The 26,279-nt window shown below is 35.3% G+C and overlaps 1 protein-coding gene and 1 pseudogene across 2 annotated transcripts in view; both read right to left on the bottom strand.

The window, feature by feature from the left end:
- The window catches only part of ADAMTS3 (ADAM metallopeptidase with thrombospondin type 1 motif 3), a 266,497-nt gene that overhangs the window by 72,681 nt on the left and 167,537 nt on the right, over window positions 1-26,279 (bottom strand). The gene's annotated exons all lie outside the window — the stretch shown is intronic.
- On the bottom strand, window positions 4,915-5,080 carry LOC112859211 (U2 spliceosomal RNA; annotated as a pseudogene).

The following is a 26,279-nucleotide window of genomic DNA, read 5'->3' as shown; positions in this document are numbered from 1 at the left end:
TATTCCTTCCTGCTTCCTGCAATGTAGACACGATGTCAGGCGTTCTATGAAGTAGCCCTACACTCAAGGCATGTGCTTAGTATGAAAGGGTAGCTATAAAAAAGAGATCTGACCCCACAACGACTATGGAGCTGGCATCCCAGCCCTGGACTGCCTAGCATCAGCCTTTATTACACATGGGGGAGAGCCCTTCCATCATGCTTAGGCCAAGTTTGAGTTTTCTTTTGTATGTCACTGAATCTAGTCCTAAGAGATAGGACACTGATGATAATTTTATTATGTAAATTCCTCATGCTTCCCTGCTCCATTTGGGAATGACAGTCAATATTTATGTGAATAAGTGGATGAGAAACTAAGGTTCACTTTACCAAAATGTCCCAGCTTTCTTTACAGCGCATCTACTTCAGAAAATGAGGAAGAAAATATTTCACAGTAACCATAAACATAGAATGAGTTTGTATGTATAAATTTAACATTCTTCATGAACAGAATACGGTTGTAAAAATGAAGTGACTGGGATGCTACAAGCTGGATTTTCCAATAGTAGGTGGAGATCCTAAGATCAGAGCTAAAAATAGGCATAAAATTCAACAACTGTCATATGTTAACATCAGAAGCAGAGAGGAATTATATTGTGTTGACCTGTTTACAACATCCAGTAGTGATTTTCCCATTGACATCTTTTTTAAAAAGTTATATTTTTATAATTCCTAAAAAGACACACTAACAGCATCTCTGTATATGGGGGGCATCATTCCACCAAGATATAAAATATTTCTGTGAAAAGCAGCTGAATCCTTCACCAACTAGGAAATTCCATAATGACAGTTCAAAGAACTAGATTCATGCCAATTTATGATGTCAATTCTGAAGTTTCATTAAGTAACTGTTGCTTTTAAAAAAAAGGGAGAGAGAGACATTACCATGGAATGAATATTAGTTTCCGTGATTTCTTTTCCCCATAAGTTCTAATTCTAAAGTACATGTTTGCTTTTGTTTTCACTGACTACTTTAAGGGAGAGCATACAGCCTTTTTTTTAAATGGAAAACATCTTACCTTTTAAGTGAAAACAAAAATATTTTCATGATTTTAGTTTATGGCCATTAGCAAACAAACAGAACAGAAAAGTCACCTCCAATACATAAAAAATTGTGACTTTTAGCATGAATCTCCTGTATGTCAGTTAAAATGTTTCAAGCTGCAAATAAAACTTTAAAGTGTTTTAAGCAATCAGGAAGCATATTTGTTGGCCTTACAAGAGTCCCAGAGGTCAGGGGATTCCTGAGTTAGTTTATTGACAGATCATCAAGTAGGCACTTTCCATCTTCTCATATTCAGTCATTCTTGGTGTATAAACTTTGTCTCCAGATTGGCTTCTTCCATTATTTCAAATTCGCAGCACCAATTCCAGCATCAGAGCCAGGTACAACAAATTGTATCTTCGTGAACATCTTTCTGAGGAGTAGGCAAAAATCTTTCCTAGAAGCCCAGTACATTTAACGATATGCTTCAGTGGCCAGAATTGAGTCACATGCCCATGTAAAAATCATTCACAGATAAGAGGAACAGAACCCCACGTAAGTCTTAGTCCAATCAGAAGTCAACCCCTGTACCCAAGGCTGGCCTTCACTGAAGATCAAGGGAGAAGGCCTTGAAATAAAACAAGAGAGGGAAACAGATGTCATACAGGCAACCCACATTGCCGAATTCTCCCTTTCAGATCCTCCTCTTCCTACATTTCCTAGTAACAATCTTCCGGTGGGCTCTTTTATTCTATCTTTGTTTGTATTAATGCAGGTTGTGTTTCATTTCCCTTACCTTTTTGCCTGGAGATCACTTCTGCATTCTCATGAAAGGTACAGCCCTTCACTACTCCCATGGTAGGGGATGCTCATCATTGTGGATTGCCTAGCCCATTCCAACTGTTTCTTGAATAAATCACTGAAATGTCTGTGTGTGGGCAGAGTTGTCAGAATACAGTATATTCTGTTATATACAAAATACAGTATATTCTGTTAAATTCAAATTCCATACAAAACAACACTTTTTAAAATATAGGTATGTCCCAAATATCACATGGGATGTAACTAATACTAAAAACTTATTCAATGTTTATCTGAAATTCAAATTTAAATGAGAATCCTGTATTTTTATCTGCGAAATCTGGCAATTCTAGGAGTGGGAGAATCTATCTTTCTCCAAGAGGTCCACATAGTTATACAGATTTATGCCCACCCACTCCACCCCTATGTACTCAGCGCTAGCAGTGGGCATTGATGCAGGCATGGACAAGTACTATATTCCGTTTCCTTGACTCTAGTGATTGGTTAATGGATGGGTAAATGGTCTAAATCATACCAATTAAACTACGACCTAGGATTATTTTATTTGTAGTTACTAGGAAAGAGAAATTCCTTCTAGTAAGCTTGAAACTGGAAGAATAAAATATGGAGGCTGCTTGGGACTAGCACAGGGATAGTTGTTGACCTAAATTTAATGCAAGAAGAGGAAAGGGAAGATTACTAATGGAGAGAAGAGTTTAACGTTCCATTGATGACTTTCAGCCACTGAATTTAACCATTCTTAAAACCTTGGTCTTTTCAATTTCATGAGTCAATGAACTATTGCCACCTCATTTTCTCTCTTACTAATTAAAAAAAAAAATTTGTTTTTGCTTACAATTGTTTGATGTTAGTTCCTAACAACTGAAACTAAATGAACCTTGATAAATAAACCCATCTATATGCTTCCTACTAGAGTCATCACTTGTCCTCATTTTCCTTCCCACTCTTCTTTAATAAATTATTCTTAGGCTACATCATCATTTGAAAAGGTTGACATGTTCTGTTTAATCTCCAAAATTAATTATTTTATTCTCTTTATCTCACTTGAAATTAAGGGCTTTGCTACCAGTGATCTGTTTCCTAGTTTGTTTCTTCTGTTGCTCTTACTCAGCTAAAACTTAACTTTGAAAGACAGGACAGTTTTTTAATTTCCAAATATTATCCCTCTGTACATTGAATAGCATTTTAATTACCATCTCTCTTTTCTTTTTGACTAAATCATAATCCCTCTTACTTCTGGTTGTGTAGCTGACCTCTACTAAATCCAAGAGTAGAGGAAGGAGTCCCCACACTCAGTATACTGGAGCGCATTCTAGCAATCTGACACTGCTAGAAGTTAGTTTTCTAAGTAAGCTCAAAGGAGAGAGAGAATTCCATTTCACAGATGCCAATTTCAAAGCTCAAATTATGTCTACCAGATGCCTCCTATGTGCGATTTCTTCACTTAAGACTTCCCCGGAACCCTATTTGAGCATAGTAATTTTTTTTTCCATCTGGAACCAGTTAATACAAATTAAACAAGTCATTATAGCCAACCTATGAATATTAACATTTGCCATAATATTTCCAATAAATATTTAAAGAACAGGGCGTGGGCCTGCACTGTTCTAAACACAGAGAGAATAACAGTAGACAAAACAGACATAGAGCTTGCCTGCACTGAACTGACATTCTAGAGATAAGAAAGATGAAGCAGGGTAAGAAAAGTCAAACAGGATAAGGGGAATAAGAGTGAAATGAAGAAGGCACAATTTTAGATAAAGGTGTTCAGAAAAAGATAGAAAATGGACAGAGATCTTGTAAAGTGATAGAATGAGCCACATGAATATCAATGTTATATTTACGTGATACATAGATAAGCTTTTTATACATAAATGTAAACTTTTAATCTATATTTATATTATAGATCTCTTAGTATGAGGCTGCATGGTATAATACAGAGAAAATCACAATAAATTCAGGAATATACCAGGCAGAGTTTCCCACAAAGATCCATGGAACCTGTGACTATGAGGAAATATCACTCCTCTGATTATGTTATATGCACAGCTGAATGTAAAATAAAGGCATAGGGGCACCTGGGTGGCTCAGTAGGTTGTCCGGCTTTGTCTCAGGTCATGATCTTGTGGTCTGTGGGTTTCAGCCCCGTGTCAGGCCCTGTGCTGACAGCTTGGAGCCTGGAGCCTGCTTGGAATTCTGTGTCTCCCTCTCTCTCTGCCCCTCCCCTGCTCACTCTCTGACTCTCTCTCTCTCTCAAAAATAAACATCAAAAAAATAAAAATAAAACAAAATAAAATAAAATAAAAGGCATTATCCAGGTGGGCCTGATCTAATCTCATAAGTCATTAAAAGTAGAAACCTTTCCCTGACTGGTTGTAGAAGAGAAGGTAAAAAATGTGAACTGTGAAAAGGAAATGACATACCATTGTTGGCTTTGATGATGGAGCGAGACTGTGCAAGGACCAGAGACAGGTATCTAGCTGCTGACAGTGAACTCCAGCCATCAGCTAGCCAGGAAATGGGGACCTCAGTCCCACAACAACTGGAACCTGAATTCTGCCAACTTGGTGAATGGGTTTGGAAGTGGATTCTTTCCCATCACCTCCAGGCAGGAGTTCACCCTGGCTAGAACCTTGATTTTGGCCTTGTGATAGCTAAGCACAGAAACCAGTCCAGTCACCTGGGATTCTGATTCACAGAGCTATGAATTAATAAATGACTATTGTTTTAAATCACTAAGCTCTTGGTGATTTGTTATGCAACAACAGAAAAATAATACAGAGAACAGAGCTCTAGGCCCAGCTCTGCTATGCTTCATTTGTTTGATCTGGGAAAGATGCCAAATTTATCTGAGCCTCAGTTTCCTTATCTATAAGATAAATGAGTTGTGCTAGAAGATCACTAAAATCTTCTTCCTGGCTAAATTTCCATAATTAATCATTGGGCCATGACTTCCCTATTTTAGATTATTAAAGTTGCTTTCTTGATCATAAATGATTGATCATTCTTATAATTGTTGCTAAATCATTGGTCAATGATATGATTCACAATTAAAATATATTTTACATGGAAAAATGCATTACACCATAAGACAAACTGCATTATGATATAAATGCTTCGTGACAATGTAGAAGTCTAGTAATTTATTACAATAAGACATAGTCTTCTCATTTACAATGTAAGCAGATAAGAACAGATACTACACTTGATCTTAGCTAAATGGCTGAGAAGCAATTCGTTTGCCATTTAAAGATGAGCACAGGGTGTTCATAAAGTCTAGAGGCATAGTCAAATGTACATAATATCATCAAGGACATCTTTGGTTTCTTTTCTGAAAAATAAAATATTATCTATGTTTCCATATTTTATAAACAACCTATAAAAGATTGGGTAAATGACATATAGATTATTTAAGTATTTACGCATCTACAACACCAACTAGAATTTATCCTAAGTGTTTAAAAATTCACTTTATGCCTTTTTATTGTGTTACAACAGAATTATACTATGCTACCACCAATAAATTGTTACCAAAGTAGAGTTATATAAACATGGAATGAAAAATGCACATTACCCATAAAATTAAACTATTGAAGTGATCACCTACATGTATTTAACCTGAAGTCCTATGCTCATTTGAATAATACTGACCAGTTTTAACTTATGTTCAGATGAAAGGTTATTTTTTTAAACAAACTGTGATTTATTTATACTCCATATCAATAAAAAAGAACAAACTATGGGTACACAATTAATACACAGAAATCAGTAGCATTTCTTTACACTAACAATGCAGTCACAGAATGAGAAATTTACAAAAACAGCACCATTTACAACGGCACCAAAAAGACTAAAATACCCAGGAATAAACTTAACCAAAGGTTAAGGCATAGGTGAAAGACCTATACTCTGGAAATTATAAAACACTGATGAAAGCAGTTGAAGATAACGCAGATAAATGGAAAGATATTCCACACTCACGGATTGTAAGAATTAATATTGTTAAAATGTCTGTATTACCCAAAGCATTCTGCAGATTCAATGCAATCCCTATTAAAATACCAACAGCATTTTTCACAGAACTAGAGCAAATAATACAAAATGTGTATGGAACCACAGAAGACCCTGAACAGCCAAAGCAATCCTGAGAAAGAACAAAGCTGGAGGTATCACAATTCCAGATTTCAAGATGTACTGCTAAGCTGAAGCAATGAAAACAATATGGTACTGACACAAAAATAGGCACATAGATCAAAGGAACAGAATAGAGACCCCAGAAACAAACCCACATTATTATGGTTAATTTATGACAAAGGAGGCAAGAATATCCAGTGGGGAAGAGACAGTCTCTTCAATAAATGATGTTGGGAAAACTGGACAGCTACATGTAAAAGAATGAAACTGGACCACTTTTTTACACCATACACAAAAATAACCTCAAAATGAATTCAAGACGTAAACGTGAGGCCTGAAACCATAGAAGTCCTATAAGAGAACACAGGCAGTCATTTCTCTGACTTTGACCATAGCAATATTTTTCTAGATATGTCTAAGGAAAAGGAAACAAAAGCAAAAAAAAACAAAAAAACAAAAAAACAAAAAAAAAAACCAAACTATTGAGACTAACCAAAATAAAAAGTTTTTAAACATTGAAGGAACCCATCAACAGAACAAAAAGACCACCTACTGAATGGCAGAAGATACTTGCAAATGGTATGTCCAATAATAGGTTAATGTCCAAAATATGGAAAGGTTAAGTTTATAATCCTATCATATAGAATCAATATTTTTAAGACATAGAAATTATTGCAAATTTAAGATAAATTATGACAGAACAGTATTTGCTATCCAATGCTATGAATGGAACAGTGTAACTCCTAACACCAAAATAACATTATCCAAGTTATATTTAATAATATGGCATATTTTGCATTCAGATAAAATTGTTGGGCCATTCCTAATGTGAACTTCCACTAAATACACTAATTTGCTAAAATAAAACTATTCTTAGTCTAACAAATAAAATACACAGAGGAAAGAAATATTGTTATATTTACATTTTAGCCATATAAATACATGTCTATTATACATTCTCCCACATAGTACTGATCGTATGGAAGCAAAAAACTCGAGTGTATTTTTATATCTTCTGCTTTTGTAAACATATGAAATAGTCTTAAGAGCTGTTTTAATGCATTGTTTTCTAACATTTCTGACACTTATGGGTCAGTTTTGACTGATTGATTTTTCTCATCGTTATGGGTTGTATTTTCCTATTCCTTTGCATACTTGCTAATTTTGATCAGATGCCTGACACAGTGAATTTCACCTTGTTGGTTGCTGGATGTATTTGTGTTCCTATAAGTATTCTTGAGCTTTATTCTTGGATGCAGTCAAATTATCTCAAAACAGTTTGGTCCTTTCTCAGGTCTTGCTTTTAAGATCAATCAGAAAGGACCAGAGCCATGTTCAGCTAGAGCTAATTATTCATCACTACTGAGGGAAGCCCTCTCTGTGCACTAGCTAATGCTAGGTCAATTAGGAGATGTCCCAGTCTGCAGAGTTTGAACAGGTATTATTCCCAGCCCCATGGAAGCACGGCCACAGTTACCGCTAATCCCCTCAGGTGGTTCTTTTCCAACTTTGCATAATTTCCTCACATATATGTGCTGATTAGGACTTGACTGAATACTAGAGGGGAACCCCTTCAGATCTTCAGAATTCTACCGCATATACTTCTCTTCTTATAGTTTGGTGAACTCTGGCCACCTTCATCTCCCAGACTCTCAGCTCTGGCATCTCCACTCCAAGTGCCTGTCAGGCTCAGCCTGGTTGTCCTTCCATAAGATTCAGATTAAAACCCCTCTAGGAAGTAAACTGGGGTAACACTGAGGCTCACGTCATTTGTTTCTCACCTCTTAGGGATCCCTAGCCTTCACTGTCAGGTATCTGGTACCTTGCAAACTGGTGTTTCATATTTTGTTCATTTCTGTTTTTTTAAAGCAGGGGAGTATATCTAATCTTTGTTATTCCACCGTGGTCAAGAGCAGAAGTTCACTTAATTTGGTTTTGCTAAGAACATATGGTAGTTTAGAAACTTGGATTTATAGGCATGTTACTCTGTAATAGGACTTAGAATTCTCTCTAGCAATTCAGCTTTCCCCAAATAGCTTTCTACACACATTTACTTGGACTTGTGGAATTAGCAGTGAAATGCTCAGTGTAAAAACCCTGACAACACTCTTTTAATTAAAAAAGAAATCATACTCTTCTAAGACATTAACTCTCCTTGAATATGTCCTTGCAACATAGGATATCATATGTAAGCAAGAGACATTTAAGGTTGAGCAGCATTCAGTAGATCTCAAAAAAATATGTATATTCTGTTCACCTTACTCCTAAAACAATGTCAACTCCTCTGCCCATTAAAAGCTGGCTGATGAAACAAATAACTGAACTATAGATTCTTCAGGGAGTGTCGTTCACCTATGTGAGAGAATGTTAAAAATTACCCAAGGAAAATTCATGGATATTCTTTGCCAAGGACTTGGGAGTCTTAATTACAACCCTATTTTCACTTTTATTTTCAAGATGAATAATACATGATGAACTGATGATTTCTTTTAAGCTAGTAAGAAAAATCTCATATGGTAATAATACCTGTGATTTTCCTAGCCAAGATGAAACTTTCATAGTTATACTTTCATATAAAAACTCCTGTTATGATCAAATGAAATGTATCCTAAGCTGACTGAGGGATTTCCCTCAGGATAGGGTAACTAGGAAGAATGTGTGTGTGATCTTTAGAATTTTCCCTTTTCCCCTCACTGTGGGCATTCTTCATCTATAACCATAATAGATGTGATCAGAAATAATATATGGCCATAGGCATGACTGCATCATACAATATGAAGTAAATTCTGCACTTTCCTCAAAAAAAAAAAAAAAAAAAAAAAAAAAAGCTGGCTGAGCCAAGAGGTACTGTAAATGTGTTTATAGAAGGAAACTGACGTCCAGGAGTAGATCCCCTACCGCCCAGAATGCTGCTTGTTACTTAACACAAACATGGAGAGAAATAAAAAACAAAAAACAAAACTAAAACCTTAGCAAACATAGGCATCACCTTACAGTCCAAAGAACGCAATGTTTGAAATATTCACTGAAAATGTTTTGCACTGAGTTTTAGAAAGAATTATAAACTAGGTTTTTAAAAACACCATATTTAGATGAGAGAAAATTGGAGGTGAACTGCAGGAAGTCATGTTACAGCGGTGAAGGCAAGATGTAAATCTTTTAAATCAGGGCTCACTGTGGGACATTTCCTAAAATCAACAAGGGCCTCAAGAAGCGGATAAAACTGCTCACTCAAAAAAGAAATCACCTTATGAACAGGAAAGTGAGGTCTTTTTGCATTTTTAATTCAAAAAATCTAAACATTTGTGTGTTAAGCTCAAATCAAGGAATGGCATAGTTGATGGGTTAACATAGATGTAGTGAAAACATTTAACCACTGACTGTGATCCAAGCCAATAAATACCGATATTTTCTTCAACTATTAGATGGGAAACCCAGACAAGTCTGTTTCTAAGTGAGTGTGAGTTGATTCCATCTCAACTCATTCAGTAATTTTGAAGATCTAATAGATTGGTAATACAAAAAGAAGCCTCGCAAAATGGAAACACTAGGATTATTATCAAAGTCTCATTACCTCTTTCCCTCTTGCCCTCTTTTCCTTCCTTTCCTCCCCTTTTCCTTTCTCTGCTCACTCTCTCTTTATTTCCTTGCTCTCCTCCTTACTTCCTTGCACCCATCTATTCCCAAACATTTCTTGAGCACTTTTTAAGTATAGAATCTGACCTAGCCTCTGGGAATAAAAGGTGAATAATCTCAGTTCTTGTCATTGAGGAAGCCAAAGTGTAATAGCAGTGGAGAAAGATATATAAACAGATACTTTAATACAAGGTTAGTAGGTAACTGGAGAACCAACTTACTCTACTGGAAGACATCTGAGAGTATTTCAACAGAGGAGGTGATATCTGAGCTGGATTTTAAAAGACACACAGATGTTAGATATATGGAGAAATAGAGAGCACTGTTCCAGGCAATGACACACGTGCACCAGACCAGAAAAGAAATTGGGGGAAGAGAACTTCAAAGGAGATGGAACAAAAAGTAAGTGAAGATTTGTGTTGAAAGATGTGGTCACTAAGGGAAGCTGAAGCGAGATCATGAAGAACCTTAAATATTTTACACACAGGCTTAGAGCTGAGTTTGCTGGGGTGGTTCAGTATCATGCCTGTTATCCTGACATAAATAGGAGCAGTGTTTTCTTTTACTCTCAGATGTGGCCTAGTTTGAACAACAAATCAGGTGGGCAGCTTACTTATAGGCCTCTTGATATCAGAATGGGATTTTTTAGAAGGAGGGCTAAAGCTATAGAATTCTCCTTTGTGCACTTCAGTTCAATGGCAACAGAGAGACTGTAATAATAGGCTTTCCACGCTATGCTGCAGTGATCTTTCCTAGGTGTGCAAACAGGGATGGTGAATAGGATCATTTGGCAGTCAACATCCATTCCAACCTCCTTGGGTTGTCGACATCTGCAGAAGCGGGGAACTATGTGTCCCAACGTGCTTGCAGCCAGGATTCCAGGTGAGAATTCGGTTATGTCAGCTAGAGTGAGTTTTGGATTCAGGAGCAGCAGGTGTGGTTGGGGCGATACTGTGGGACCACAGTCTAGGCATCCTAGGTCTAGTTGTTGGCCGTGTGGAGGCTGTGAGGAGAGTGCATAGTGAGCAGTAGCGGCAGTTTGCTGTCCTGGGAGAAGTCTTGGTCCTTGGAGTCCAAAGGTCCAGTGGCAGCTCCCTCATTCTCCCCCTCCCTGGCCTGGGCCACAGCAGCGGCTGCCCGGGTGGACCAATCTGCTGTATCATTCTGAGAACTAGTCCAGGAGCTTAAGCCTGGAGGCCACTCCTCCAAACCTTCCAACAATTTAATGCACACCTAATTCTTTATATTAAATCGTTTCATGCTTAAAATAGCTAGTGTGGTTTCAATTTCCTGGAACTGAACCTTGACATATATATGGTAAGTTATTTAACAAAACCGGGCCTCAAATCCACAGCCGTGTAGTAAGAGGGCTGGGCTATTCGATGATTTGCAAGACCTCTCCTACCTCGAAAATTTGCTTTTGTGATTCTGTAATTTTGTGAAGTTTGCCTAATCCTCCATTTTTCCTCTCTTGCAGCCCTCAGGAACTGCTTCCAACCTGGCTTCTAGCTTACATTTCCATATAACTATTTTACTAAGATCGCTATGACTATACTTTCAGTAGTCAGAAAATGCACCAAAAGTCATAGGATGCATATCAGACAGTCACTCATTCATTTAACACACATTTATTGATTACCTATTAACGCCAGGTGCTCTTAAACAATATTTTATAAACTCCTTGACCTAGTCCAAGCATTTGCTTAGACAAAACATCCCTGGAAGTATATTTTGTCTCTGTCTTGTTTGCAATTTGATAATAACTTTCCTCCCCAAACTCTCTCCCTTCTCTACCCCTCTCCATTCAGGGCTTCAGTCAGTGTGCTATTGCTTCTTTGTAGAAACTGACCTGAGTCAAATCAGGATTTCTTTTCCCTTGTCTCTAGACCACTATCTCTATTTCCAGCCCATTTTGTTGTCCTTAATAGGGTGAATCATCACACATTCTCTTCACTGATGTAGTCTTTCAAATCCACATTTTATTCCTCTCCACTCTTTTTTAAAAAAATTTTTTAATGTTTAATTATTTTTGAGAGAGAGAGAGAGAGAGAGAGAGAGAGAGAGAGAAAGCGTGAGTGGGAGAGGAACAGAGAGAGAGGGAGACTCAGAATCCAAAGCAGACTCCAGGCTCTCAGCTGTGGGCACAGAGCCTGACACAGGGCTCGAACTCACAGACTGTGAGCTCATGACCTGAATTGGAGCCAGGTGTTTAACCAACTGAGCCACGCAGGCACCCCTTCCTCTCTACTCTTAGTGTTCTATATGTCTCTTCAGGTGGTCCTTTGCTGGATCCTGTGCTCCTCACCAATTGGCTGAGAATTACCCAAAGCCCTTTGTTTACATATTCCCTTGGATAAATCATTCAGTCATCCAGTTTTATTTATTTTGAGAGAGACAGAGAGAAAGAACAAGAGCAGGGGATGGCAGAAAGAGAAGGAGAGAGAGAATCCCCAGCAGACTTCGTGCTGCCAGGGCAGAGCCCGATGCAGGGCTCGATATCACAAACTATGAGATCATGATCTAAGCTGAGTCAAGAGTTAAACACTTAACCGACTGAGCCACCCAGGCACCCCAGTCATCATGTTTTAAAACCTTTTTAATCCTTAAGTCACATATCCTGAGTCATAGAACATTTCTACATTGCTGTTCCAGTGCTTTCTCACTATTATTATTCTTAAAGTATTAATTTATCTCAACATGATCATCCTTCAACACTCTTCTCGCACTCCTCTCCAGGCAATCAAAACTCTGAAGTCATTTTTACTTTGCTTGCTTAACAGGTCATTCCCAAATTCTGGTAATTCTTTCTACACAATATTAGATTTGCCATTCTATCTACAATTCCGCATTCAATATCATGTCCCAGGTTCTGTATTGGTCTCTTCTCTTTCCCTATTTTCTGTCTATACCTATCCTATGTTTGGCCACTTGAATTATCTCCTTTAAATGTTATCACAAGAGCTTTTGGTAGTCAAATTTCCCTTCCTCATGAAATCTAAACCTTTTGTCAGTGGCCAAACTTTTCATGACCTAAACTATGTATCTCCTATTGTAGTCTGGTTTCATTTTTTTCTCTAGAAGAGTTAACCTAATTGTCATTACACAGTCTACCCATCTCTGCCATATTACTTGTTTCATCAACCTGGAATGTTGTCCACCTGAACTAAAAAATATCTCCAAAAATCCTTAAAGGCACTGATCAAAATGTTTCCTGTTCAAGGATCATTTCATCTGACTCTAATTAATAGCAGTCCCAGAGGACTTTCTACTAATGTTTGTAAAGCCAAAGCTTAAAAAAAAAAGTCTTGAAGGATAAATTTATGTGCTGTTTTTTCTCTTATTCAATGAATGTCGGAGTAAGTCCTTGGTAAAGCAAAGAATAGTCATAGATAATACAACTCACCACAGCACGTAAGTGCACATAACAACAAGCCTGAAAGCTAGGTATGCATTGCACACTATCGGTTATAGTTCTGTTGTTCTCACACAAGAAGCATATGCTATATGAGAATTATTTTGCCTTATCCTATTTACTTTGGAATTCTTTTTTTATATTGACTCCATGGTATTGCAGACAGAGGGACATAAAGGTTCTTGAATGTAGAAAAGTTTTGTGATTAAAAAACCTAACAATTAGTGATTGCATCCATTTTTTGTAAACTGGGGAAATGTGCTTTTTAAAAAAAGTAGTCCAATGAGCTTGAATACATTAAGAGATAAATACATGTTTGTTAAGTAAATGAGTGGGCAAGACAACAGGTAAATTTTTTGAGTTTAAAGAAATGGGAATAGAAACAGATCATAACCTATCAGTGTGTGCACAAAGTAGAAGAATGGAGAAAAAAAACATAATAAATGTTACTGAAGTTTCTGATAGTTCTAGAAATAACACCAAAGAATAACTGGAGACAAGTTATACATCCAGGAATAGGCATACAATTAAATAAATTGTATCTTATAATACACACAGAGGTATACACTATAATATTACATGATGCTATAGTTCATGTACATATATATGTCTAACATAGTCCTCATTATTTGTAGACCTTTATATTTGTGAATTTTCTTATTCAACAAAATTTATTTGTAACCCTGAGGTTAATATTAGCAGTGCTTTCTCAGTCATCTGTAGACATGCACAAAGTGGCAAAATTTTTTTTTCAACAAAGCAAGAAAAGAAAACAAAAAAATAATTATGATTTATATGGGAGAAATAAATCTGTCACTATTTCCAGATAACATGATTGTGTTTTTAGAAATCCAAAAGAATCTACAGATCAGCTATTAGAATTAATAAATGAATTAAGCAGGTCACTGAATACAAAGCCAAAAATATCACTTGAATTTTATATATTAACAGCAAAGGATGAGAAATAAAATTTATCAACAATAAAAAATAATACCATTCAAAAGCGTATAAAAAATCAAAGTCTTAGGCAAATTGAACTAAGATGTGCTAGACCTCTACACTGAAAACTATGATCATTACTTAAAGACAATAAACTGCAGAGTTGGAGAAAATATTTGCAATACATATCTGACAAAGTATTCATATCCAGAATATATAAATACTCCTACAAAATAATAATAAGACAGGCAATTTTAAAAGTGTTCATTTTGTGCATTTCACAAAAATAACAGTCTAATAGCCAAAAGGTGTATATAAAGTTTCTCAACATGTGTAGGTATCAGGAAAAACAAATTAAAGCCAGATAAAACATACCTGCTACGATAACTAAAATTAGATCTAATAAATAAAACTTGACAATCCCAAGCATTGGATAGGACTTGAATCAGTTGGAACTCTCATACACTGCAGGTGGGAATGTCAATAGTATACTACTTTGTAAAGCATTTAGCATTATCTACTGAAATTGAATATATGCATACTCTAAGACACAGCAATTCTACTCTTGTGTAAAAACTAAACAGAAATGAGTGCTTATATGTATTCACCATAGTACACACACAAGAATATTCATAGCTGTTTATAATAGCTAAAACTAGAAAGTAGATTGGATGAATAAATTACGATAAATTTGTGTGATAGAACAGTATAGGGTAATAAAAAACGAACAAATTGCTACAGCATGCAGCAATGTGGATTGACCTCTTAGAAGTAATATTTAATTTTTTCTATGTTCATTCATTTTTGAAAGACAGAGAGAGACAGCGCACAAGCAGGGGTGGGGCAGAGAGTGAGAGGGACACAGAATCCAAAGCAGGCTCCAGGCTCTGAGCTGTCAGCACAGAGCCTGATGCAGGACTCGAACTCACGAACCGCGAGATCAGGACCTGAGCAGAAGTCAGACGCTCAACTGACTGAACCACTCAGGCGCCCCTAGAAATAATATTAAGTTAAAGAAACCAGACAAAAAATAATAAATACTATATGATTCAATTTATATTATATATATTAATTTCATGAAAAGGCCAAAATACACTGTATCAATAGAATTCAGAATGGTGGTTACCTTTGATGGGGTACCTTTGATTACCTTTGATCTCCTAGGAGATCATACAAGGGAAGGTTTGAGATGGTGGCCATATTCTACTACTCAATATGTATAGTGGTTACTTTTGTAAAAATTGAGCTGAAAGCTTAAGACTGAATGTTACTGTATGTGTATTATAGAACAAGACAAAACTACAATAAATAAAACAAGCTTTCAACATAAATCTATTCTATCACATGTTAATGCCTTGTTTGACACAGTACAGAAATATGAAACTTGGGAGAACATAAAAAATCTCTGAAGGATGTAATATAGCAATCTAAATTGATGCAAAATAATTTATGCAAGAGTGCCAAAAGACCTCCCACAAAGACTGCCTTCTTTCCTCCCCAAAAAGTGACTTGATAACAAAATACTTTAAATCAAGCCACACAATGTAGTTCCTAGGGGGTGGAATGTCTGGTTAACGTAAGCCTAGTAGAGTACACAGGACATTTGCCAGATTTTTGTCAAAGAATGTCTATGAGATCATTCTTCAACAAGGGCTCCCCTCCATATTCCTGACATGATATAAACTGCTCTGGTATTTATGTATGCTGGACACTCCTTTAGTATACTTTATAGGTTTTTAAATAAAACCAGCTGGCACTTGAGCTAACCTTGAGGAAAAAAAAAAAAAAAAAGATTTCTCTGCAGCACACTTGTGTGCATCAGAATCACCTAAGTCTTAGGGTCTCCATCCAGACATTTTACAGCACTTGGTTTGCAAAAGGCTCTGGAATCTGCATTTCAAGAAGCACTCCAAGAGACCCTGGGTCAAGTGGTTTGGCTCATACATTTATGGTATCCTGGTCTATACTATCATATCAACTATTCATTTTCAGTGAATTTGCTTATTTCAAAAATATAATGTCTTGTCTCTATGTGAAATTAGTATGGATGATAGAACTTAATGCAATAAGCAATAAGCTATATATGTCCTTTTTATATATGTCCTATTATAAATCCTTTATCTGCTTGTTAGATTTCATCTTTCTCAGTCACATCAGTATAACAACATTAACCTATTAAATAATCAAAGGAGGAAAGTAACTGAAATAATGCCTTTCCATATTAATTAATAATTATTATATGCATAGAATGACTTGTTGCTATGTAAACTATTATTTTTTCTTAATGAGAGGCAACTCAGACTTGGACCAGAGCTATCTGAATCTGCTAACACATAAATTCAGGATTAAAGGAATTCAACCATTTAAAAGGCCAATGTGCACTATTAAAATATAGAAGAGAAATTATAAAGTGAATTTACCTAGGCAAATGAAAGACAGAGGTGAGAAGCTTTCCAAAAGAAACAAAAAGAAAAGAGAAAGAGAAAACAGTAAAAAAAAAAAAAAAAAAAAAAAAAAAAAAAAAAAAAAAAAAAAAAATAGAGAAAAATCTGCCAAAGACTAAAGAGACTAGAGAGAAATAAATAACCTGCAATTTAAATTGGGTAGTGACTAGATGAAAATCAGAACATTGTGGTTGTTTTACGTGAGAGAGCAAAACCTTACTAGAAACCCATGCAGAGAACATGGTAGAAAATAGAAAGTATAAAATTCAACAAAATTAGTTTTTACTGCTGGAAAAATAATGTCTTAAATAAGGAACTAAGAAAAAACAAAACAAAGTCAAACAGTAAACCGGGTTAGTATTATTCATATTATGAGCCTTGGGAAATGCTCCTGACTTTTTGCTTCTGCACCAATATGAAAAGGAGATACCATGCCTGAGACCCACCCTGGGCCTCCAGGTACCATCACACAAATAATGAATGAAGGTTAGTGAATTGTTTTGAGTTTCTCAAGATACAATGTATAGTTATTCAGACTATTGTGCTTTTGATTTAGACCAATTAAGTGAGTTAACATTTTAATAACATTTAGTATCATGAGCATGAAAAATTAAGCAAAAAATATAGTGAAATATACTATGGGGAAAAGGCCAAATGAAAAAAATACATACATAGTTGCTAAATCTTTCAGTGAAAGAACACAATTACTTCTCCCGTGACCCCCCCCCCCATATTGCTATTGGATACCATTTAAATCTGAAGGTGCTAGAAACACAAATAATTTATTTGGTTTAATAATAACATTATTGAGGATATCACAGCAATGCTGATGAAATACATACTACCTACCAAGCAACTAAAAGGTTAATTAAATGAATATACACTCTAACTATTAGCAATTATATCAATCTTCATCCATGTTACCACACTAATACAACAAACACATTATCAATCAATTATCATCACGGGTAAAAACAAAATAGTCTTTTATCTTTGAGAAGCTTAGAAAATTAGTAAGCCACAGTGAAAGACTGAGTATTATCATCATGAGGATTAATTTATATATAATTAATGCCTACTTTTTATTACAGAATTATAAAGACAATTATTCTAAGGGGAGGAGGACAGAAAAATGGGGCAAATCATTATCCCAACTTCCAATGTGGAAATGGCAATTGCAGCTTGCTGATCTCACCAAGTTATTTACATGGGATGATGATTTTTATTTATTAATTTACATTGGAGGATGATTGGATGTCCAATCCTTTTTTTCACTAGGGTAAGACTATAGATAGAATCACTCAGACTGCCTTGATGGCCTTTGCTTTTATTTATCCCTGAAGAGTCCATGTATGTGCTACAATTGTATGACAATGCCTTATGCTATCAATGGATTTTTTTCCCCCTGTATTTCCTACTCTCTGACAGTGACCAATAGGGCAATCACAATGAAGCTTAAATCAAGCAATGTTGTAGAGTGCTGAAAAGGATATACATGCTCAACCCGAAAGGCCATGGTCTCATAATCCTACAGGACCTAACAAATGTTAAAAAGAAACTTCTTTTTAAAGACTTCCATCTTCCTAATTTTTGACTGCTTAATATAGCAAAACACTTTGTACAAATACAATTATCTGCTTGAATGTCTTCATGTAAGTGAGGATACCTTTCATGAGAGACTGAAGAATGTATGTTTTTTTGTTGATATTTAGTTTTACGCAAATGAACAAGCATTACCAAAGAGAAGAATGTCAGTGTTTTTCTGTATTATGAAATGCATAGACACACACACACACATACACACATACACAACACTCACACCAGATTAAAAGATTGCAAAATATTTATATTTTCCTTATTGGCACCTCCTCGACTTTCATGCCTAAGATATTTTCTTCTGTTGTTTTTAATACTAATATTTGGATTGATAATAAAAGATTGCTAATGGAACTTTTCTTTCAAAATGTATTTTTTTTTTAATTTTTTTTTCAACGTTTTTTATTTATTTTTGGGACAGAGAGAGACAGAGCATGAACGGGGGAGGGGCAGAGAGAGAGGGAGACACAGAATCGGAAACAGGCTCCAGGCTCCGAGCCATCAGCCCAGAGCCTGAAGCGGGGCTCGAACTCACGGACCGCGAGATCGTGACCTGGCTGATGTCGGACGCTTAACCGACTGTGCCACCCAGGCGCCCCTTTCAAAATGTATTTTAAACATAAATACTATCAAGTACCTCTATTTTCCCTCTTTGGTATAAAACAAGCATATTCTATATTTACTGCAATGAAAGATTTATCTTCAAAATTCTAATTTTATTTTTCTTTATTTAATATACATCTCATTAACAACAAAATTAAAACTTTATTGTCTAACTCCACTGTAACAGTTTTCATATATTAACTTAATTAATCTTCAGAGCAACCGTATGAAAGACTATTGTCTCCATTTTAGAGATGAGTGAAATGAGCCACAGATACAGCAAGTTGCCTAGAATAACACAATTAAGTAGAAATGCACTGTGGGCAAGTCCACAGTGATGTATGAATGAATACAAGGGATTAATAAACATGAAAAAGTTCATAACACAGACTCGTACATGCATGGACTCACAGGAAAACGAGAGTAAAAGGATATATAGTGAAAAAAGAATTTATTTTTTAAAATTGTTTATTTTTCCCCCAGTTTTGAGTGCTATTATAACCAGAAAAAAATCAGTAAATGCTACACAAAAGAAAACAAATGGACAAAAAGATTTATGTGCAAATTCTCAAGAATCTTATGTAATATACACAAGAACATATGCTACCTCAAAGAAGAAGTTGTTTTTTTAACTCAATAGCACTTTAAAAGTACATCTGCCTTGCACTTTCTATAGATACTTAAGTTTCTGTTTGTTTTGCCTCCCCCCCCCCCACAGTTCTGCTAACTTGTTGAGGAAATGACCATGATTCATTCCCATTTGCATCCACTGTGCCTACACAATACAAGGCCTGCCACGTGTAGGGAGGCATTCAGTAAATGGTGGCTGAGGAATTTCATACTTGTGGGAGCAAAACCACTAAGAACAATACTATCTTCTACCACATAAGAACAAAATTGTCTCAGAGGCTAATAACTACCAGATATGACCTCATAATTGCATAAAGATACACCTAGCTGGGCGGTCATGAGGAAAGCAGGTTATCAGGTTGAGAAAGGAGAGACATTTCTAGCACAGCTGGAAAATCACTCAAATTCCAACCTCTTTGTATTTCTGCTGAATATTTTACTCATATTTGACGACCCCTTTTTAGAAAACTTTCCCACACCACAATGTCACTCATGTTTCCCATAAGTTTTTATGCATGCCTTTATTATATGTATAATAGAGCTACCTTATAGTATTATTTGTGACTATTTTATTTGACTGCACTTGAAGCTCCGTGAAGGCAAGAAGTGGGCCAGTATACATCAGGACCACTGCACACAATCTTGCAGGCTGTGCACTGCACAAGGGCACCATATCTAAAGAGATGTGATAAACATCATGGATATCATAGACTGGAATATTTGTATCAACAATTTTCTGGTGGGTGACAATAAAGTTTCTTTTTTTTTTTAAGGTTTATTTATTTTTCACAGAGAGAGACAGAGCATGAGTGGGGAAGGGGCAGAGACAGAGGGAGACAGCATCTGAAGTAGGCTCCAGGCTCTGAGCTGTCAGCACAGAGCCCAAAGCAGGGCTCAAACCCAGGAACCACAAGATCATGACCTGAGCGGAGCTGAAGTCAGATGCTTAACTGACCGAGCCACCCAAGCGTGCCAACAATAAAGTTTCTTGAAGAAAATGTCCTTTGTTTTCTTATATTCAAAGGTCCTAGAACATAAAAGGTACCCAAAAATTTTTATATAAATGAATACACCAAGAACTGTACCATTAACTAATGCACAAAAAATTAATATATTGGTTTTATCTTTCAAGCTGACATGTGAGGAAAGTAAATTCGATATGATAGATAATATAGATTAAAATGTGATAAAATTAAGAATATTTTGGCAGTAAATATTAATGAATTTTATGGTCTGAAGACATATAAAGCAAATTCTCTCTAAAGTAAATATTGTAAACTATATCACTATACCTCAACACTAATGCTACCAACAGGGGAAACCGAGTTTAGGAATTCTCCCTGTCTTTCATAGGGCTTATAAGCTTTAATATCATAAAGCATGATAACCACTGCTATTAATGCTTAATACAGGTTTTCACTTTCAGATATTCAAGGGCACTGTACCCAAGATATCTGTAAATAGGACAAGAGGCATTAAAACAACAATGACAAAATAGCTTGTATTTCTTGGCATTCTACTTTCATTTAATCAGTACTTTCTATTTGTTATGTATAAATACTGAGGACTAGCATTTTTTAGGCAGATTCATGTCATCAAACTTCTTCTTTAGCAAGATTATAGCTTTTTGTTATTTTGATATTCACTGTTGGGTTAGGATAGAAGATACCACTAACCTAGATGATGTGGAATTTTTAAATTTAATCCAGGTTGCCAGAGGTATAATTAAATCCAGGTTTCAGGTGGTCCCTGCTCTGAATGAAGGGGCACATCCAGCTTTCCCAAGCTATGCTCTTTACAATTCCTTTTAGCAAACTCGCTTTGCATTTAAATGTATAACATAACATATATTGTGAATCTCAGCAAGGAACAATATTAATAGGTTAGAATTTCCAAAAGTGATGAATGGCATCAAGCCACAAATTTGGGAAACATTATAAAACTCAAGGGAGATAAACAGAAAGAAAACCAGACCACGGAAGTGAAGTCCCAAGCAAAGGGAAAATTGTAGAATCAGTCATAAAGAAAAAGAAGTATCACTTTCAAGGGAACAACAATGACTGGCAACCTGACTTCTCACTAGAGATGATGAAAGTCAAAAGGCAGTAGAATTGTATTTTTTTAAGTGCTAAAAGAACATATTCTATTAAAGTAACCTTCAAAATTAGGGAAAAATAAAGTTATTCCCAGATAAGTAATACTGAAATAAACAACCAAAACTATTATCAGCAGACCCACAGAAACAGTTATACTAAAAGCCATTCTTCCACCAAAAGGAAAGTAATATCTGATGAAAATTTGTAAGGAGAGGAATGAAGAGCACCAAACAGAGTGGATAAATAAAAAATGAATCATCATCGATTTGGGTGGGGGGGGGAGGTGTTGAAAAATATATGTAGAATTAAAAACATACCACAATAATAATCCAAATGTTGGTAGGGAGTAGCAAATGGAATTACATTGCTCTGAGATTCTAAAGTATCAAAAGTATCAAAAATTATATTAGGCTATAATAAGTAAAGTCTGAATATTGTTATTTTAGTGTAAATGCTAAGAGAATATAAAAGAATGTTCATGTAAATAGCTAAATGAAGATGTAAATGGAATAATAAAAAAACACTTGAGTAATTCTAAAGAAGGCAAAAAAGTGGAGAAAGAGGAAGACAAATAGGAACAAAAAAATAGGAAAAAAAATCAGATGGGACTTATAATCCCAAATATACCATTAATTACTGTTCTGGGGGTAGAATTGTGTCCCCCCCAAAAGATGTATTTAACTCCTAAATGCTGGTACCTGTGAACATAACCTTATTTTTTTTTTTGATGTTTATTTATTATTTATTTTTGAGAGACAGTATGAATGGGGTGGGGCAGAGGGAGAGAGAGAGAGAATCCCAAGCAGGCTCCATGCTGTCAGTAAAGAGTCTGATGCAGGGCTCTATCCCACAAACCATGAGATCATGACCTGAGCCGAAATCAAGAGTCAGATGCTTAACCAATGGAGCCAGCCAGGCACCCTTAAACATAACCTTATTTGGAAGTAGTATAACTGTAGACTTAATCAAGTTAAGACGTGGTCATATTGAATTAGGATAGGCTCTAATTCAATTACTGGTATCCTTATAAGAGGGAAATTTGGATACAGACACACAGGGAGAACATCATGTGAAGGTAGAAACAGAGTTGGGAGGGATGTGTCTACAAACCAAAGAATGCTAAATATTCCTGGCAACACCAGAACCAGGAGAGAGGAATTGAATGGATTCTCCCTTGGAATCTCCAGAAGGAACCGATCCTGCTGACTCCTGGATTTCAGAACTCTAGCTACAGACTACAGTCTAGAACAGACTACAGAAGAATAAATCTGTGTTTTTAGACTCCCCAGTTTGTGGTACTTTGTTATGACAGCCCTAGGAAATTAATACAATTACATTAACTGGATATTGAATATATATTTGAATTTAAAAACAAAGACTGTCATACTGCATAAGAAAAACAAAATTTAAAAAGTGGCAATATACTGCATGCAGGAGACATACCTTAAATACTAAAGAAGGATTAAAATGAAAGGATGGAAAAAGGTACACCAAGAAAACACTAAAGAAAATAAAGATGTAGTTATACAAATATCAGATAAGCTAGACTTTAAAGCAACAAGTTTACTTAAAAAAATAGTTTATAAGATTCAAAAAATTTCAATCCACTAGGAAGATACAGCAATTAAAAATATATAGCAATTTTAAATTTACACACAGATTACATAGCTTTATAATATATAAAGCGGAAACTGACAGAAGTAAAATGAGAAAAAAACCTTTAGTAGATAGTTTTAATACAACTAACACTAAAGAACAAACAGATTTACAAAAGCAGTACATTTCTAGATGATATGAACAACACAATTAACAAAATTGACTTGGTAACAAACAGAGCTGTATCCAACAATGACAGAATTCACATTCTTTTCAAGTCATCATGGAACTCTTGTCTATTGCTGGACCATATGCTGGGCCATAAAGCAAGTCTGAACTGATTTCAGAGAACTGAAATCATTCAGTGCCATTCTCACTTCCATAAAATTGAACAAGAAATCAAAAGCAAAATGACAATCACAAACCTCCAAATGTGGAAATTAAACAATATATTCATAAACCACATGGTGCAGAAGACATCACAGTGAAGACTTAGAAAATATTTTGAACTGAATAACAGCATATTGGAATTTATGGGATGCACATAAAGCTGTACTTAGAAGGAAAATTTATAACCTTGAATGCCAAAATTGGAAAATGAAGAAAGAGTGAATATCAACTGCCTAAATATTCATCTCAAGAAGTTAGAGTAGGAAAAAAGCATTAAGTCATTAAACTAGATAAAATAGAAAAGCAGAAATAAATAAAAACAAACATACAATAGAAAAAAATCGACACAGCCAAAAATTAAATCTGAGGAAAGAATGATGTTCTGAGAAAAGTTCTATGAAGATCTATCAGAGAGAGACAAGACACAAATCCCAAATATAAGAAATGAGAAAAGAAATACCTTGATAAATCCTTTTAAAAAATCGTAAAAATAAGAGGAGATCATGAACAACTTTATGCCAATAAACTTTATAAGAAATGAACAAATACCCTGAACAACACATGTTACTAAAAATGATACAAAAAGAAATAGAAAATGTGAATTGTACTCCATCTATTAAGAAAATTGAATGTGTATTTATTTTTTTTTTTTTAATTTTTTTTTCAACATTTATTTATTTTTTGGGACAGAGAGAGACAGAGCATGAACGGGGGAGGGGCAGAGAGAGAGGGAGACACAGAATCGGAAACAGGCTCCAGGCTCCGAGCCATCAGCCCAGAGCCTGACGCGGGGCTAGAACTCATGGACCGCGAGATGGTGACCTGGCTGAAGTCGGACGCTTAACCGACTGCGCCACCCAGGCGCCCCTGAATGTGTATTTAAAAACCTATCCTGAGACTCTAGGGATTGTATGGAAAAACTATGAAAATTAATAACTGAATTTAGCAAGAAAGAGGAATATAAAGTCAACATAAAAATCATTTTTCTATATGCCAGAAACACACCCAAATTTTTAAAAGATAGAATTTACAATGGCATCAAAAAACATCAGATGACCAGGAATATATCTAACAAAAGATATGCAATACTGACATACTGAAAAGAATAAAATGGTATTGAGAGAAAAGAACTAAATAAGAAGAACAATTAACTGTGTTCATAGCTTAGAAGACTCCTTTTTACAAAGATGCCAATTCTCCCTAAACTAATTTATAGATTCAACAGAGTCCCAATAAAAATGTCAATATTTTTTTATGGAAGCTAGGAAATTTTTTTTTTAAAAAACAGAGCAATGCAAAGGGTCAAAAACAGCCATGGGAATCCTTAAAAAGCAGCACAGACTTGAAAAACTTACACCACCACATATCAAAGTCTATTAGAAAGTTAAAACAGTCAACATGGAAGCAAAGACTAACAAAGAGGCCAAAGTAAAGAACAGAGTCCAGAACATACCCACAGACGTGTGATCATCCAAAATACAAGACAACGCTACCATGAAATGGAAGATGAATGGCTTTTCTGTGAATGTTATTAGGTCAACTGGACATCCATATGGGGACAAAAAGGAATCTTGAGCCATACCTCACATAAAACACAAAAATCAAAAGGAGATGGTCTAAAATCTGAATATGAAAGAAAAAAACAGGAAAGCATTTAAGTGAAAACACAGACCAACTTCATGACTTTAAGAGAGGCAAAAATTCTGTAAGAGGCCATGAAAACTCTACATTAGCTCCATGTAACATATGTAAAATGGAGTGACATATAAGAATATATAAAACTATATGTAAGACTCCATGTTAAATATAGGAAAATTCTGCTACATCTGATTTTAAGATCTGTTCGTCGAAAGACCCGAAAAAAGTGAAAAGTAAGCCCCAAGTGTAAGAAAAGATATTTTTAATATATACATGTATGTATTTGCATGTGTGTGTGTGTGTGTGTGTGTGTGTGTGTGTCTGAAAAAGTACTCCTGTGTATAAAGAACTCCTATTCTTCAAATCAATAACAAAAGCATGTACTCCAAAAGAAAAATGGATAAAACACTTAGGCAATTAACCAAAGTGGATATTCAAATGATCAATAAACATATGATAAGACACTTAACCTTAACAGTCACCAAGGAAATGTTAATAAAAACCAGAATGAGATATCTGGTTTGGAGAATGACACCTCCAAAATGACTAAAATTAAAATAATAGTAACAATAACAACAGTAGAAAGCATTGATGAAGATGTGGAACAACCAGATTTCTCAAACACTTCCTGTTAATAACCTATATTGATAAAGCCCCTCTGAAAACTGGAACTATCTATTAAAGCTGAATGTATGACACAGAACTTTCACTCCTAGGCATATATCCACCAGAAATCTATACACATGTACATGAAAAATATGCACAAGAATGTTCATAACAGCCCTATTTATAACAGCCCCAAATGGATACAACCCAGTCCATTAACAATAAAATGGATAAAGAAATTGCAGTATTCCCATGCAATGGAAAATTATACAGCAATATGGATGAATGACATCGCACTACAAACATACAGATGAATGTCAGAAAAATAACTTTGAATATAAACAATCAAACACAAAAGAACTATACACCATATGATTTTGCTTACTCAAAGTTCAAACTCAGGTAAAACTAACTTACGGTGTGCGAAGTAAAAATAGTGGTGTGAGAAGTATCTGGGGTACTGACAATGCTGTAGGTCAAATACAGTGTTGTGGCATATTCATGGAAAGACTAAAGTTTCCACAACTTAATGAAGACTATGGAAGAATAAGCATATTGCCCATTTCTTCATTTACCCAGACAGAATGTGGTAAAAAGAATCTAAAAAAAAAATAAAATAAATGTTTTCAAAGCCTATGGCTATGTTAGCAATAAAAAAAAAAGTGTACACTCCATAAGTTATTCTATATTTTTTTCATTTTGATAAAATTAAAA

Source organism: Puma concolor, chromosome B1 (assembly GCF_028749965.1).
Source record: "Puma concolor isolate L17-30 chromosome B1, mPumCon1.1.hap2, whole genome shotgun sequence".
NCBI lineage: Eukaryota > Metazoa > Chordata > Mammalia > Carnivora > Felidae > Puma > Puma concolor.
This window is presented reverse-complemented; position numbering and strand designations above follow the sequence as displayed.